Source organism: Ascaphus truei, chromosome 2 (genome assembly GCF_040206685.1).
Source record: "Ascaphus truei isolate aAscTru1 chromosome 2, aAscTru1.hap1, whole genome shotgun sequence".
Lineage (NCBI taxonomy): Eukaryota > Metazoa > Chordata > Amphibia > Anura > Ascaphidae > Ascaphus > Ascaphus truei.
Window position 1 is genome coordinate 347,044,563 of NC_134484.1, and position 17,544 is coordinate 347,062,106.

General features: G+C 43.6%; 1 protein-coding gene across 8 annotated transcripts in view; it reads right to left on the reverse strand.

Annotated features, from left to right (window-relative positions):
* Positions 1-17,544, reverse strand: part of OSBPL3 (oxysterol binding protein like 3) — a 184,894-nt gene that overhangs the window by 128,921 nt on the left and 38,429 nt on the right. The window contains exon 3 of one of the 8 annotated variants that reach the window (XM_075586797.1): positions 8,180-8,304. The exons of the other annotated variants lie outside the window; for them this stretch is intronic. The gene's annotated coding sequence lies outside the window, so the exon portion shown is untranslated. The remainder of the gene's footprint in view (positions 1-8,179; positions 8,305-17,544) is intronic. 8 annotated transcript variants of the gene reach the window in all.

Genomic DNA, 17,544 nt, shown 5'->3' on the forward strand with positions numbered 1-17,544 from the left:
GACATATACCAACTACAGCGCTTACTAATTCTATTTCCAACCAGCACCATCCCAACAGCAAGACAGAAATCACTTCTGAGGGTGGGGAATTTACCTTACAGCTCATATCGCATTACTATGGGTTAACCTTTTCAGTGCCCTGATTGACGTGCCAGGTACGTCATGGGGGAACTATAGATTTCCAGGGATTCAAAATCGGGTTAACTGCTCCTGTTCAGTTTCCGTCAGCCGAGGGGCAGTGGCGGTCATGTGATCATTGCTGAAGTGGTCACAAGACCTCAAAGGACAGTGGTCCAGTGGAACTCTGGTAGGACACCAAGTGCAGCTCTCAAAAGTACATTTACCAGAGTCACAAGCCAAAATGCTACACTGACTTTCAAGACAGAAAGAGCTTTAGGCCTTGTACATAGTAGGCGCGCCTCGCGTGTCTGCTGCACAGGCGATCCGTGGCCTGTGGGGTCTGGAGGTGGAGACGAGACCAAGAGCAGCTCTAATTCAACCTCCTTTGGGCGTGCCCGTGACATCACGTGAGCGGCTCGCCCTCATTGGCTGAACCGCGCACGTGACCTAGGCCGTCACGCGACAAAATAAAAAAGATTGTGTATTGCGAAAAATTGGCTGCGCTGTCGCTCTTGTGCGCGCGCGTTGCCTTACAGGCTTGTGTGTGCGGCACGCACATCGTCGCGCTAGCTATGGACGTGGGCTTACACTGCAAATCCCGCAGATCAACATAAAATGCAGTTGAATGACACAGCAAGGTAACACATTCACTAGTGTGTCAATTTTTGGTCTCCAATTTAAAATACATTTAGCGGAAGGCTGAATGTAAAAAGCACAAGGAATACTATTTGATCCGCAATACATCGTGATTTCATAGGGCACAGTGAAGTGACCATAACAAACAACTTGAGCAACCTAATGACTTTCACTTAAAGTGGCACACGGAGTGGCACGCTAGTGGCTCTTACAATGACCAAGAATAAAGAACAAAAAAAAAATGAGAAGCGCAAAAACTCTATGGGAAAAGGCAAACAAGCCACATTGATATTTATTTAAAACACACAAAAGGTAATAAAAACCAAGAATAAAGTATTGAAAGTCGCTGCAAATGCATGTCCAGGCGGTGTGCACTGCGTTGGTATGGAACAACCAGGGCCCCTCTGCGTCCAGGGAGACCCAGGTGAAAGTTAAATTACAAAGGTAATGTATGGTTCCAAATTAAAGTGGCAGGCTCAAGGGTGTAGTGTCCACAGATTGAGCAAACAATGGATGGGACAAGAGTGAAGTGGGACCGTCAGTGGGCCCCTGTGTGATCAGCTCACCCAACCTTCAGATCGATATGTAGAGACGGCTCCTCACAATCCTCATCCGGAATTCTTCCAGCCAGCCCCCTCTCCAAGGCTCGGGCACGGAGCAGAGCAGCTACCCGCCCGCCGGGTCTCCGGGCATGACGTCACGGCCGGACGCGACGCACCGACCCCTCCCGGACGGCAGCAAGAAACGCTCAATGATTCTCCAAGCAGCGAGCAGGCACTCCAAAGGCAATCACAGCGTCGGCACTCGGCACACAAGAGCAGCACTGCAGTGAGCAACCGGACAGCAAGACAGCACACGCAGAAGCACAGACCCCCCAGGCTCCTCCTCCTATGCGTTTCACCACTTCTGTGGCTTCATCAGGGAACAATGTCCAGCTTGTGTCACTGGAGGGACAGATAATGACCATGTAAACAGGGTTCTGGTACTGGAGGCTAAAAAGGAGAGGTGCCGCTGGCCTTCCGACCCCTAAGGGTTACTTAGGTAAAGAATGCAGCTGCAATTTCAAAGCTACAGTGATTAGGAATGAGTTATGAAGCAGTTTTCAGAAAGTCACGGTAGTAACCAGTTTTTGAGAGTGCCATAAGAAAAAAAGGCTTACAAAAATCAATGTTTTAAAGCCAAGTATTTGTAACAGAAGAACACACACACTATATATATATATATATATATACATACCCCGCTTTAAGTACACTCACTTTAAGTACACTCGTGAGTAAGTACATATCGCCCAATAGGCAAACGGCAGCTCACGCATGCGCCTGTCAGCACGTCCTGAACAGCAATACCGGCTCCCTACCTGTACCGAAGCTGTGCGCAAGCGGGGAGACTATAGAGCCTGTTACAAATGTGTTATTTACATCAGTTATGCACGTATATGACGATTGCAGTACAGTACATGCATCGATACGTGGGAAAAGGGAGTGCTTCACTTTAAGTACATTTTCGCTTTACATACATGCTCCGGTCCCATTGCGTACGTTAATGCGGGGTATGCCTGTGTGTATATATATATATATATATATATATATATATATATATATATATATATATACAAATATAGCTGTATGCTCATCTGCATGTCTTAGGCAGGTCTGCAACCCCGCCTTTCCCCATTATCACCCAGCATACAGCACTTCCACTGCAGCAAGGGATTCTGGGAAATGACATGCAAATGAGCACACAGTGTCACTTTTTGCCTCAATAACCATTTTTAACCATGCAGCAAGCTTAAGCCTATAGGGAACTATGTTAAAAATGGTTATTGAGGCAAAAAGTGACACTGTGTGCTCATTTGCATGTCATTTCCCAGAATCCCTTGCTGCAGTGGAAGTGCTGTATGCTGGGTGATAATGGGGAAAGGCGGGGTTGCAGACCTGCCTAAGACATGCAGATGAGCATACAGCTATATTTGCATATTTGCTTTCCTGTGGAGGGTTTTTGTCACTTTTTTTACTCACCATAACTTAACTCAGTATTATGGTTTAGCCTATCCCATAGCCTCTCTTGCATTCCCAGTAAAATCAACCCCACACTGATGAGACCCATCAAGGTCGAAACAGCTGTCTGTGGGTGGTTTTCTGGGTATGCAGCTTAACCCTGGCTGTGCTCAAAGCTGTGACCATGCAGCAAGCTTAAGCCTATAGGGAACCATGTTAAAAATGGTTATTGAGGCAAAAAGTGACACTGTGTGCTCATTTGCATGTCATTTCCCAGAATCCCTTGCTGCAGTGGAAGTGCTGTATGCTGGGTGATAATGGGGAAAGGCGGGGTTGCAGACCTGCCTAAGACATGCAGATGAGCATACAGTTATATTTGCATATTTGCTTTCCTGTGGAGGGTTTTTGTCACTTTTTTTACTCACCATAACTTAACTTAGTATTATGGTTTATATATATATATATATATATATATATATATATATATATATATATGCAAATATAGCTGTATGCTCATCTGCATGTCTTAGGCAGGTCTGCAACCCCGCCTTTCCCCATTATCACCCAGCATACAGCACTTCCACTGCAGCAAGGGATTCTGGGAAATGACATGCAAATGAGCACACAGTGTCACTTTTTGCCTCAATAACCATTTTTAACCATGCAGCAAGCTTAAGCCTATAGGGAACTATGTTAAAAATGGTTATTGTGCACTCTGCGTACAGCAGCTGGAAGCAGTGCGGTATTTGGAGATTAAATTCCACCCCTTGTTCCTTTTTGGTTTGTTTTTTTTATTTTTAACATTTTTTAGTAGTCTAGTTTGTGTACTTTAAACCCCAGGAAAGAGTCATTTTTATTTTCGTGCACGTTGAAAATTCTGCAATTTCACATTAAGTATGATAAAAGTAAAATGTGCACTGGCATTGTGAAGCTGCTTACAACTATATTGTTTTAGGGAGCCCGGTGCATAATGCTGCACAGTTATAGATTGGAGTGAGGTGAGCTGGCTCTCTTATTGTATCCCTTCATTAGCAGTGATCGGAGTGCCTTTACAGCAGTAGTGGTACTGTGCCAGATTGATAATAATAATAGTTTTTTCTTGTGTAGCACTGCTAGTGTTTTGTCTAAGGTCACCGGGATCTGAGCCAGGCTCCCCTTCTTCAAGGTCCGGGTCATTGTTTTCAGAGTCGGTGCCGTGACTCACTGAGCCGCTCCTTCTACACTAAAATATCTACTAAACATTGGGGCAAAGATATATGTATACTATAGCTGTATATGTGTATATGTGTAACACACATACTGTTTAGAATAGATGGGGAGAGTTTTATAAATATATTTATATATATATACAGTATTATTATTTTTTTTTAAAGGTATCACCTAATACTGAAGAACTCATTTATTCTGATATATATATATATATACAGGCATACCCCGCATTAACGTACGCAATGGGACCGGAGCATGTATGTAAAGCAAAAATGTACTTAAAGTGAAGCACTACCTTTTCCCACTTATCGATGCATGTACTGTACTGCAATCGTTATATACGTGCATAACTGATGTAAATAACGCACGTGTAACAGGCTCTATAGTCTCCCTGCTTGCACACAGCTTCGGTACAGGTAGGGAGACAGTATTGCAGTTCAGGACGTGATGACAGGCGCATGCGTGAGCTGCCGTTTGCCTATTGGGCGATATGTACTTACTCGCGAGTGTACTTAAAGTGAGTGTACTTAAAGCGGGGTATGCCTGTACATATACATATACATATACATATACATATACATACACACACTTTTTTTTATCAGTGCCTCTTTCTGAGGTCCCTGTTCAATATGCTGCAAAGCTGCCTCTTTATTGAACTAAAAGGAGCTCAGAGCTTCCCTCACACGAAGAGGCTTTACAATAGCGGTGGCCAAATCCAGTCCTCAAGGGTCACCAACAGGACAGGTATTAAGGATATCCCTACTTCAGCACAGGTGGCTCAATCATTCTGTGCTGAAGCAGGGATATCCTTATAACCTGCACTGTTGGTGGGCCTTGAGGACTGGAGCTGGCTGCCCCTGCTTTCCAACATACTGAATAGCAGCCGGAATGTTTGTTGGTGATCCCAGCAAAGTCTCGGCTCACTCAATGCCGCAGCCCTGAGAAAAGAAGCATAGTCTTGCCACTGCAGCACAGTAGGGACTCAAGCTGCAAACACCACAGAAAGCTGCTGATATTAAGCTAAAGTAGTTGCAGAAATTAGTTAGCAAGGCTCTCCCCCCCTTGCTATTAACCTGCGGTTCACCAAAAATGGCAACTGCCCAGAAGAAAAACCAGGTGCTTTTATCAACCCCATGGATTTTGAATCCCTGCTAGATGGGGCAGGAACGCATTGCATCACAGGTCCCAAAGGCAGGTTAAAAAGGATTTGAAAAAGCTGTTTGTTCAAGAAAAGGGAGTGCATGAGCCGTGGGGAGGAGGGGGAGGGGGGGATGTGCGCAGGGGTGGTCTTTCTGTGGAGGGGGATAATGTGTCTGGAGCTTGGGATCTTTTGGGTTTTGAGAAGTGGTCTGTGTAGTGGGTGAGCTCCAAGTAAATAGGGATAGGCTCAGAAAGTACTTAAAGGACATTGAATCGATTTTAATCATGTGGTTCTTTTTAATGAATAAATCAGTTCTGTATTAAATACTACTTTCTGCATTTTTTTTAAAATTCAAATCAATGCCATTTTCAATGCGTTTTAATATAGAGCATAATTTTATTTCTATAGCAGGTTACTCCCCACTAGTAACACTTTCCTATTTGCGAGAATGTGTAGCCGTTTGAGCTGCAAACTGTAACAATAGGCATTGTTACTTTAGAAATATCAGGATACATTGTAGCTGCTGATATACACTGACTGAAGAAGGATTGTTTGAAACTGAAAGGCAGCCTTTTTGTGAACCCCAGGAAGCAGGATCTTTGCTGATCGATGACGGTAGAACGAATTGATTGGCAGCACAAGTAATTTGCTGGGTTTTTTTTTTTAAGTGCTGTGCGGACTTACTCTACCTCCGTTTTTTATATGGACCAATAAAGGAATATTTTTTATTCAGTATTTTGGTGACCCACTCCATTGGCTGTGCGCCAGTTTTCTCTTTTCCACTATACCAGCAACCACACTTGGCTGCACGCAAACCAGGACACAAGGTTGGGGCATATATGTGAGTACCATTGACTTTATATTTATGCATTGTTGTATGCTGAGAGTCCAGGGACCATCCCAATGAGGATCTGACAGGGGTCATCACCACCAGCCTTATCTTCAGGGATCATTTAGCCCTTCAGGGGACTTCTCATCACTATATACACCTCACTAGCCCCAATCCCAACACCTTCCTGAATCATTTTATAATCTGAATGACATGGATCCAGCGCTGGAGCGCATTAATCACTAACTGCTCCTCTTTAAAACAGGTCTGATATCGTTTGAGTCTCATGCTGTGGTACCTCCTTAAGATGGCAATATGCGTGGGTGGCCACTGAAAACATGTTGTCCCACTTGGGATTATTAAATAAAGGCAATCTGGGAGAGTATTTAAAAACTTCACCTTTAAAGAATAAGAACATAGCAACGCAAATTCTTTCATCTGCAGAGAGCGTCATTAAACGTTCCACCACAAAATCCTACTCGAGCTGAAAGACACACGGTTTCTCCCCTGCAGGCTGCATGTGCTCCCGGTCACAGATATAAGGGAAGGGGAGATGTCCTGCCTCAAACTGCCCGGAATCATTGGCACAGGAATTATCCTGTAGCATTAAAAAAAAAAACGCCCAAAAATGATTTACAGCTATTACCAGGGCGCCCAACAGGAATCATTGGGCCCAGGACAAATGTAAGGAGCAGGTTCTTCTCCTTAAATGCAAAGGCATGGGTCTGGAGAGGAAAAGGGGGGGGGAGATCGATATGGGTCTGAGCCACGAGGGGGGGGAGGGCAGGGATTGATTTAGGCCTGGGAAGGGGGTGAGGGGAGAGATTGATATGGGCCTGGGTAGGGAGGAGACAGGGAGGGCAAGAGATGAGTGGGGAGGAAGGAGCAGGACCACGTGGGCCTGCGACAGCCCACGGAAGTGCGAGGAAGGGCACAGATAATGTGTAGGCAGATGGGAAAGTGTACAGTCCGTTATGATAACAGGGGGCACCGTGTAAAATCTACCATTCCTTATTTCCAAATTCATTGTAAAAGATACTTTCTTTTGCCTTTGAGCATAAAACTGGTAATAAAAATACATATTTTCTTCGATGCCCTTGTTAATTAGAATTAAGCGCTTTCATTCAAGCTATGTTGCACTTCCATGTAATATAATTACACTTAATGCAGTACATCCTTTTCAGTTATGAAAGGGGGTAATTTTCCCCACTGAACATGAAATGCTGCTCTTCGTCTGGAAACAAAAGGAGTTTTGTTTTGAGGTTGTTTCAGGCAACGCTTTTAAAATACATTGGATATCACAGAGATGAAATTAACATGCCTTTGTAACAATTCATCCTTTACATATATTACTGTCTGTTAATGGTCTGATATATTACAGATTACACCAAGATGACACTACAAATGGCAATTATTATTCCCTCAATACTGCAGATACCTGGAGGCTAATTTAAAAAAAAAAAAAATATGCCAGTTAGTAGATACATAGAAATATTGCACAGAAGCAAGAACCCATGGGCTCTTGTGCCAACAAGCAACAGCGAAAACTCCTCCTGAAAAGGCGGTGAACGAAGAAAGCTTCTATTTTGATGAAAAGCTGATGAAAGCAAATGGGACATTTCTCCAGGCTAAAGAGGCAGCGGCATTCAAGGGTTCCCTGGACTCTTTACCACAACAGAAGGGAAAAGAGCCTTTTATCAATTATAAGCAACCAAGCACTGGGTTTAAGCCCCTGAATTTCTGCTGAAGGGCCACCTGTCTGACACACGAGGAGTATGATTAGCAATCATGTGTACCCAGTCAAACGTTGCCTAATTTACTCAAACATAAGCTTATACCACATCGTTTTAAATCTGGCCCCAACATTTGGCAAAAACAGTCAATGTCACCAGTATCACCGTCCATAAGGAGAACCTTTTTGGCAATGCTTTAACAGCAAATACGAATATTACGCATGCATTGAGTGCCATCCTTATGTGGAACCTACTGTTATAAAAGTATATAAATCAGGCATTAAAAGCGATTGATACTTAAATACTGTAGCAATGCCCTTCTTCAATATGCTGAGAAACAATCCTGTGTGTGTGCTGGAGAAGATTTTAGTCCCGTCCATTTGAATGGAGCCGAACTCTTCTCTAGCACAGGGGCGATACCACAGCATGATGAAGAGGCCACAAAGTAAAGTTACCAATTTTGTGGAGCTGCACTTAGACACGTAAACGCCAGTTTATCAACGCCAGGGCTTACCGGATTTCTGAATGAAAAGCAGTAGCGGTGCAAGGAGTTCTCCGTTCCAGTGCTGCCTCTTCACAGTATGCGATGGGTTAGGACATAGGTTTGCTTTTTATCAGGCGTTAGGCAGAGTTGTTTTCCTTGGATACATACAGACAAGTGTTTTTAGCACCATCATACCGAGAAACAACATTCTTTGAAAAGAGCAAGAAGCTTGGTATGCACAATACCGGAAAACCAGATGAACAGGTTATTCGAGACCCAAGTTTAAATGGGTGTACCAACAGTAGAAACAAAAAAAAAACAACATGGTGTGCAAAAGGACTTGGAGGGACTCATGGAACAATGTATACCCCCCCCCAAAAAAAAAAATATTTGCATTAGAATGACAAAGTCACCAATCATGTTCTGTATTTGTTTCTCTGAATAGAACAGAAGCTAGAATTGTGGAACGTCAATGAAGTAATTCCAGAGAACATGCAAGATGAAGTCATGCACCTGAACGGGACACAATACGAGGTTAGAAGTTCATAGTGTTACACACAGCAAAGGGCTCCTGAAGAGAAGGAATACCAAGCAGAATGCCCTACTAAAAAAACTCAGTACTCCGGATTCAAATGAAGTAACAGAATTTATTAGACAGATCCGACAAATAGAAAAAACCACGCAATATATACAATATGTACAGGCATACCCCGCATTAACGTACGCAATGGGACCGGAGCATGTATGTAAAGCGAAAATGTACTTAAAGTGAAGCACTATCTTTTATCCACTTATCGATGCATGTACCTTACTGCAATCGTCATATACGTGTATAACGCTTTTGTATCAGGCGCTATAGTCTCCCCGCTTGCGCACAGTTTCGGTACAGGTAGGGAGCCGGTATTGCTTTTCAGGACGTGCTGACAGGCGCATGCGTGAGCTGCTATTTGCCTATTCGGTGATATGTCCTTACTCGCGAGTGTACTTAAAGTGAGTGTCCTTAAATCAGGGTACGCCTGTATAGAGTGACTCAATACACACAATAAACCAGTTCCTTAAATAAATACTGTATGGTTTATAAATTCCTGACTAAGCTTTATCAATGAGTAGCATGAAGTGTAAGGAGGTGTTCCCAACTATAACATGCATATAAACTGAAGAATATCCTGCCTATACGTAACTGAATTTTTACAAATCTATTTAACATACAGATCAAGGAGATCAACATGAAGATTCAGGTTCCAATACATTTGTATTTACTAATCCATATATTTTAGACACAAAGCCTCACACAGGCTGAGCTACCATTTAAAAAAAGAAAAAAGAAAAAAAAAGAGCAACAGAGAGAAAGCTACAGTAGTGTGCAGGATTACTTGTGTTTTGAGACATTAATAATGACCTGCAAGAAAAGGAAGTAATTAACTAGTTGTGGTTAGTCCTGCAGTGCACAGATTACAAAAAGTATAAAAGAATGCTTCTAGGCAAAGCATCTATAACATGCAGCTTTTAACCGACTGTGGAAGGGTTAGGAAGATAAGAACATGAAGGTAAAGCTGCAGTCCATGTCCAAACTCTTTTATAACTACAGTATTAACACAAATTAAGCAGTTCAGTCTACAATTCCTTTTAACCTTAAAAAACAGGAACTCCCGACCACACACAAACCCTGTTACTGGCTTCAGCCAACGACTATAGCTGTAGACCCGAAATGCCCGGTGGTCATGCCCTCTAGCCTCCTTAGACACAGAAATTCTTTACTGTGTAGGGGAACTCTCATATTAATGGCATTCTGCATTGTAGGCAATTGGAGACAGGTACACTACAAAATCAATGTCTAACAGTTTAGGTTAAGAGTACAGATGGACATTCTCGTCACTGTTGTACACCATGTTCATTTTAACAATAGATAATCAACATTTGTTCCCAGTTTGACAGCACGATCTACTAATAATGACCATTAATTCTACTAAGTAGTGTGTTTGTGTTCTACAGAAACATTATTTTGGCCAACCATTGCCAAAGGGGACTGTGAGGAGATGGAGGCATGGCATTTTTTCTGACAGCTGAGAGGTTAACGGACTGATTACAGGGAGAATTGGAACTCGGGAGCCATTTTAAGCAGACCTACTGTAGGGTTGTGCGATATACCGGTATCATAGCAACATCTGACGGTATGCCGATGTGGGAGAATAGTTGTTATCGTGATATTACCAGGGTTCTGGAGTGTGTGTGTGGGGGGGGGGGGATTGGAACTTGATGTCTGGAACCGCAGACTCCGACTCGGCTGCTCTCACTCCCTCCTCCGGCCCGGCCATGCTTCTCAATGCAGGGAGGGAGGGGGAAGGAGAGTCTGGCAGCTCAGTGTCTGTGACAGCAGGAGGCGGCAGAGAGTGAGAGAGCATGAGATAGTGAGAGCAGGAATGCAGCGTGACAGGTCAAAACAACCCCTCCTGTAATTCTTAACCGCTTCACTTACCCTCCCTTTGTGACTTCTTAACCCCTTTCTCACTGCCTGTGGAACTCAACTTCTTCCTCCCCCGCCCCCCCCGGATCCTTAACCCCACGCCATCCATTTCACCCCTTGAGACCCTTAACCCTATCCTCCCTGGGACTCTTATACCCCCTTTCTTTCCACTCCTCCCGGAGCCTCTTCCTGTCCCACATCTTCCTGCCCCCTGACAAAACTGCACCCCAAAATCCTTACCTTTCTCCTCAACTGCTTAGCCCCAAAACTCAACGCCTTTCTCCTCTGACCTTTAATTAACCTTTTCACTACCAGAGACAGCAGGGCATTGCATGCGAAATGGATGAAATTCCCTCCTGTAATAAAAGGGTTAAGCCGTTCACTTACTAACCCTTTCCATGTCGGCACTTCACCTTTCCTCACCCTAAAATCCCCCTCATCCATCCACCCCTCATCCCATCACTCTCACCTTTAGATATTCCCTCCATTTAAAAACACGTTTAATTTATAAAATGTTACAATTACATAGAATGTTTTATGTATTTTTAACATTTTATAAATGAAATGCGTTTTTAAATGGAGGGAATATCTAAGGGTGAGAGTGATGGGATGAGGGGTGGATGATGAGGTGGATTTTAGAGTGATGAGAGCAGTGTAGGTCAGGGGTGCGCTCCATTTTTTCCCTGCGCCCCCCTGCCGGCGGTCACCTCACCCCCCCCTCACGGCGTCACGTTGCCATAGCAACGTGACGTCACATTACCTCGCTGCATCATTTGCCACCGCGTTGCCATGGCGATGCGTGTGGAACCAAAGTAAGTAAAAGGTTTACAAAGGTCCGGCAGCTCCCCCAGCACGTAATTTAAGTGCCTTCGGGAAGCGCGCGGGGCCTCTGTAAACCGCGCGCCCCCTCGCAAGCAGTCTCGCGACCCCCAGTTTGCGCACCGCTGGTGTAGGTGAGAAAAGATGAAATGCAGACAAGGAAAGGGTCTGGGACTGAAGGGGCCTTAGTTCTAGTAAATCTAAGGAAAATGTATTTCTTTTAAACACTTTATTTAGATTAACTAGAACATTTTCAGACTAAATATATATATCAATAGATTTCGTGAAATAGTAATCGTAGGAATAATATTTTTGTTATCGCCCAACCTTAAGAAGACCATGAAAAAAAAAAAACACTTACAAAACTCAAAAGGTAAGTAAAGTCACAGCAAACAAAAGGATTGCATGGGAACTCTATCAGATTAGAAAATGATAAAAATTACTGTATGTCTTTATTTATATAGCGCCATTAGTGCAAGTACATACTGTAGCGCTTCACAGTAGTACTGTAATGCACGTGACAATCATATAAATAACAAATAATACAGATAATAGGAATAAGTACTTCAGTCATAAAAGTAACATTTCGGAAGAGGAGTCCCTGCTCCTAGGAACTTACAATCTAATTGGTAGGTAGGGAGAACGTACAGAGACAGTAGGAGGGAATTCTGGTAAGTGCGTCTGCAGGGGGCCAAGCTTTATGTATCGTGTATAGTATTAGCCAAGCTGCTACTCATATGCTTCTTTAAGCAAGTGTGTCTTAAGGTGGGTCTTAAAGGTGGATAGAGAGGGTGCTAGTCGGGTATTGAGGGGAAGGGCATTCCAGAGGTGTGGGGCAGTCAGTGAGAAAGGTTTAAGGCGGGAGAGGGCTTTAGATACAAAGGGGGTAGAGAGAATACATCCTTGAGTGGTCTATTTTTTGTATTTGTAAGGAATCGGGGAACACCTTGCTCCAAGAGGGTCCCCTCCTTACCCGATGCCCCTTTGCAGTCCTCAGAAGAACGGGCTCTTCTTCCACAGGGCAGACTTCTGCACCCGTTGCGGTCCTTTGTGGAGACTCGCGGGGTTAGGCTGCGCCCCCTCCGTGCCGCCGCTCCTCTCACACAGCACGCGTGCAGGGGACGTGCGCACCGCTCACAAGCCGCACGGCCAGACAATCACCTGCCCAGCTGATCTCCATCATCCTGGCCTATCCCTGGCTTCATTGTGGCCACTCTTCCGTCTCACCCCTTGCCCTCATTGACTCTGGCTCTTACAAATATTCTGCTCAGCCGTTCCTTCTTTTGCTGAGCATAGCTCTTTGGCAGCCTTGCGTTTCCACAGCTCTGCCTTGCCTTGTGCTTTGTGCGTTAACCTCTCGTTGTCTTCTCGCCTGTGTACCGACCCAGCTTGACTTTGGACCACTCTCTGGAATTCGACCTCGGCTCTCGGACCCCGACCATTCCCCTGGCTCCAACCCCTGACCACGGCTCTCAGATACCAACCATTCTCCTGGCTCGGCTTCACGATCCGGCAAGTACTTTTCTACCTTCCTTCTCCAATCCCGACCCGGCACTCCAGACTATCCGCCTACCAGGCTTGCCCTCGCTGCCGGGGGTGCGTGGTGTCATATCTGCCCACCTCAGTCCCGGGGTCCGGCCTTGTTTGTGGTGAGCGCAAGCATTACAGTATTATTTATATGATTGTCACGTGTATTACTACTGTGAGGCGCTATGTAGATTAATGGCGCTATATAAATAAAGACATGCATACATATACGTAACCTTCCCTGTCCGACTCTTAGGGAGTTTATATCTGTGTCTGTGTTAGGGCTGCTCAGGATGCATTACCTTGTTCAGGGTGCAGGCCTCATGCAGGCTGGGCGTTGGTACACAATGATGGGGGCCAGGAACTTTATTCAAACAACATTTTATGATCTTGTAGGTACAGTCTCACATTTAATATACAGAGGTCATCTTGTATTTCCAAGAGTGTCTTTGGTCTAAGCTGTTTGCGCGGCTTCCTTAGCTGCCCCCATCTTGGCTAGCTAGGAAGGCGCTGAGGCTTTAAATTAACCAGGAGACCTATAGAGTTATTCTGCTCTACAGCGCTGATAGTGCTCCATATCGACGGAGTCCCTGGTGGGCCTACTGTTACTGCCTTGTTGACCAGGCTCCTTATTTCAGCACGGCCTCCAACCTCGTGGCCGTCTGGGTGAGAGTGTAAAGTTCCACTCCAGGGTTTTGCTGGAACTTTCCCTTACGTGGCTGTTGTGGCCATCTTGGTTCCTGGCAAATCTCTTCCTGGACCTAGAAATTGGCTGCACCTGTTCCAGGGCTTGAATAGCAGTCAGTGCCCGAGCATGGTATGCTATCCCATGTGTTTCTGGCCTCCTTTAGTTCTTGAGCATTCCCTGTTCCTTTGGATTCCCTGGTGTCGACCCTAGCCTGTGACCCCCGACTACCACTCCTGTGCCATCTGCCTTGACCCCAACCTGTATCCTGACTTTATATCTTTGCCCCCTGCCTTGACCCCGACTACTCTAACAGGACTTTGTCCCCAGGCTCTGGTCGGTGATCATATACCCCTACCTCAGCCCTGCACGTCCACTTCCTATCGGAGACAGGCAACGTTATATGAGAGCCAGTGATGGATCCTCAGTTGGGGTTGGTCCAACTATGCTTAGGGACTGGTGCTTGGGGAGCGCCCTCTGGGCATAGTCCATCTCCCTCTATTTCCTGGGAGTAATGCAAGACCAGTTTGGTGGGACGCTATATAACCACGGTACTTTCCCTTAACGGATAGTAATAAAAGGGATGCTGAACCTATCCTATACATAGGGGCTTAAAAAAACTATTCACAGTGAGATCCCTGGATGAATTGAAGAGAAGGGAAATGCCTTCCAGAAGCTTCCTCCTTCTACTTGATGTCACTGTCTCCAAACAGAAGGGGGTGGGGCTTAACTTCTGCTGAGCCACTCAGGAGGATGTGGTAGACTGTGTGAGACCACACAGTTAACCCCTCAAAGGCTTTAGTAATCCCAAAATAAGGGGGGGGGAGGGGATTACATATAAATGAATAGTAATGATAATCTAGGAAAGTAATTTTACAAAGTAGTTGTTCTCGATACTAGATAGTACTACCGCACTTCCACAACTGGTCCACGTTGTCAAACTACAGTTCCACTTAAAAAGACACAACTTGCCTTGGATAGTTTTTATTTTTTAAGCTTTGTAATATTTGTTCTTTCTAATATAACACTTCCTTCCTTGTTCAATATTCCAGAAGTTTTGGATAGAATTGAAATTCTGACAAAATTATTATTTTATCAGAGCCTCTTAAATATGGAAAGCAAAGAAGGGTGGGTGGCAGTGTTGGTCCTTTCTACCATGTAGTAACAAAGGAGGGAGAGGAGTAGGTTATGATACCTTTTATTGGACCAACAAGTAGTTTATGTTATTAGCTTTCGAATCTCCCAAGGTCATTGGGTTTCTCGATGAAGGACCCAGAGAGGTTCGAAAGCTTGTAACATATCAACTACTTGTTGATCCAATATAAGGTATCATACCACCTACTGCCTCTCCCTCCTTTGTTCTTAAATATGGCCTGATTTATCAGCGTAAATTACTGGCATATACTCACCTCATATCCATGTTGTCCCTTTGCAGAAACCAGCAAAATTATACATGATCTATTCTTCTGTGGAGGTTGTAACTCCTTTTGGAACTATGTTTTTTAATCTACATTTCAAGAGCTTTTGAATACATCTCCCCTCACTGTCAATAGCACAAAGGGGTAAAACTATTAAAGTAATTTGTGTGGCCAAGGTAGAACGTGGTTGAGTATATCACTTAATTACAAATCCAATATCTTGCCAAATTGGACTGGGGATTTGATTACAGCTTCAAAAACAAAAAAGGTCCAGATTCTAGAAAGGTTTCCACATGTATTTTAACATGCTAATCAACGCTCTTTATTTACATATGAGGGATTGGTAGGATTTTTTTATCTGAAAAGGTTATCGTTTTTCTGTTTCCTTATAAATAAAATTCCCCAAATCACAATGCAAGTCAATGGAAATTGTACAGAAATCGCCCACATTTCTCACAAATCTCCCTGAATGCGTTGAGGCGTTAGCCAGTACTATTGTTACATGCTTTTAGATTACTGATGCAGATGTTCATTTATCAAAACTAGGAATCAAGATGGTCCGTTATTAGATACACTCCCGCCTCCTCCACTAAAAGAGGGATCAGAGAGCCCAGTGAAAATCAGTGTTACTCAAGGAACAGGAAAAACACAATAGAAAAACGGTACACTAAGAATCAGAGAGGTGGGCTGCAGATAAAAAATTGAAAATGTATTTGCCCATTTTAAAACGGAAGTACAAAGAATCCTCAAAAGCATTTCGCGCTCACAAGCGCGTTATCAAGGAGTAACTAACAATTGCTAAAACAGCAATATTTATCGTCTTACCACGTGATGTCAAACGCATGTGTCTTCACGTTTACGTAACGGTAGTGCTCCTCCCGCGGGAGAAAAGATCAGTGCACTGCCAAGGAACCATGCAGAGGCTGAGAAGTGTGACTTGAAGAATCTTTATTACAGCATGAAAGTGGAGCTCGGGCGGATCCTCTAACGCGTTTCACGCCGAAGCGTTTTGCCAAAGAGTGATCCGCCTGATATAGTGGGCCAACTCGCAGCACCTGTAGAACATAATGACGATCAACAGGTGCCAGATACATACAAATAAATCTATTCAATGTATATATCAAAAAATGTTAATGAGACCAGAAATATAAAAGGTAAAAGTAATAAAAAGTGCCAAGAGCTACCAAACCAATGCTTAATCCCATATAATTGACTATACGTATACAAATCTTGATGTGATGAGCAAAACCCATAGTTATATAGAATGAACTGTGGAGCGGAGGTGGTAAAGGTGTAAGGGAATGTAATAACATAACAATGAAAATAATAAATAATGTTAATGAATAAACAATATAATGTCTTAATCATATAGAAAATCTCAATCATATAGAAAATGCTTCAGACTTATCATCAAAAAGGATATGGTACATCCAGTTTCTAGACACTTTACGGAGTGTCCAAAAGGAGGTATTGACAACTTTCGATTCTTCGGTTTAGAACACGTACCTGTTAACATCAGAGGTGGTGACAGACTTAATTCACTTAATAAATTGGAGATGTATTGGATTTTCACATTGGATACTCTGTCCAAAAGGATTAAACATAGAATGGGAATTGAAGCATTTTCTATATGATTGAGATTTTCTATATGATTAAGACATTATATTGTTTATTCATTAACATATTATTAATTATTTTAATTGTTATCATTGTTATCATGTTATTACATTGCCTTACACCTTTACCACCTCCCCTCTACAGTTCATTCTATATAACTATGGGTTTTGCTCATCACATCAAGATTTGTATATGTATAGTCAATTATATGGGATTAAGCATTGGTTTGGTAGCTCTTGGCACTTTTTATTACTTTTACCTTTTATATTTCTGGTCTCATTAACATTTTTTGATATATACATTGAATAGATTTATTTGTATGTATCTGGGACCTGTTTTTATCTTATGCATTTCTTGTTATATGTATTGTCGTTTTGTGCTTGTTTCCTGTATTGGAGGAGTCACTCAGCGCACCTGTTGATCGTCATTATGTTCTACAGGTGCTGCGAGTTGGCCCACTATATCAGGACTCATTTGTTCACTGGAGGATCACTCTTTGACAAAGCGCTTCGGCGTGAAACGCGTTAGAGGATCATCCAGAGCTCCACTTTCATGTTGTAATAAAGATTCTTCAAGTCACACTTCTCAGCCTCTGCATGGTTCCTTGGCGGTGCCCTTTTCTCCCGCGGGAGGAGCACTAGTTACTGAAGACGTCATCGGTAGCACGCCGGGTTGCTGGGACAATAGTCGGACACAGACAACGCCGGGTTCCCATCACGACGGAGGAGTCGCTGCTGGATCGTGGTGAGGAGGACCGGATGAAATTACAGAGCCTTCGGGGAGACCGCTGGGCCCTTTTGCTAATTGTGAGTTTCTATGATCAACAACACTAGAGCTTACATAAGCCATTTGCTTAGTTATATTT